The sequence below is a fragment of the Chaetura pelagica genome, unplaced genomic scaffold, assembly GCF_000747805.2.
Source record: "Chaetura pelagica isolate M959 unplaced genomic scaffold, ChaPel_1.0 scaffold642, whole genome shotgun sequence".
NCBI classification, from domain to species: domain Eukaryota; kingdom Metazoa; phylum Chordata; class Aves; order Apodiformes; family Apodidae; genus Chaetura; species Chaetura pelagica.
The window spans coordinates 1522105-1523097 of NW_009952704.1; positions in this window are offsets into that span (position 1 = coordinate 1522105).

The window sequence follows — 993 nt, forward strand, 5'->3', positions numbered from 1 at the left end:
GGATGGGGCCCGAAATGGGGCCCGGGATGGGCCCGGGGATGGGCCCGGGGTGGGGCCGGGATGGAGGGAGGCCTTCACCAGGCTGGGCCATCCCAGCTCTCTCAGCCTCTCCTCATGGGAGAGATGCTCTGGCGCAGCATCTCTGTCCCCTGGTGCTGGACTCTCCCCAGTAGCTCCACCTCTGTTTTGCACTGGGGAGCCCAGCGCTGGGGTTGGTGTTCCAGGCATGGACTCTCCAGTGCCCTGTGGAGTCTCTGCTTAGGGAAGCCACAGCCAGTTCTCGGCTCAGACAAGGTTCTTAGCGTTTCACTGTGGATCATTTGCTCTTCTGTGACAGAACCTGAACTCCGGGCTTTGCTTATAATGCTCTGGGGTTGGACAGATGCAGACAGGATGGGGAGTGCTTAACAACACCAAAGCTCGGACACTCCCACGTTTGGATTTGCTTCTGATCCATGGAGCAAACAACAAAAACCCAAGCACCAAACGAAAATCACAGCAATAATTGACTTGAAAACCAGACGGGGGATACAGCAATGAAGTCAATGTCCTTTTCCCTGCAGCATCCATGTGGGCTCAGGGATGAAGAGCTTATGCTGTGTGATGTATTATAAAAAACAGGAAAGGAACAGAGGCGTAGTCATATCATGGCTTTACAAACAGTTGTTAATGGGCTCTACCTATACGTGATAATCTATCCACATAAGTGTTTTCAGTATCTGTTCTCAGCAGCCATAAACATGACTTCTACATTTCCTTGCTAAAGCAGGAAGAATTTAAACAGAGTCCAATCTGGCCCATCCGTTTATGGCCTCCTACCAACACTTTTTTCATCTTCAAAATACGTGATGAATGCTGTGGTCCAGTGATACAGTTTTACTTTAACAAGTACAACCAAAGAATTGGGATGCTGCAGTTTCATTCCAGAAGAAATACTCCCCCAAGATGAGGTGCAGCTCTTAATGCCCTGAATGCAACCTTAAGATCACTTCC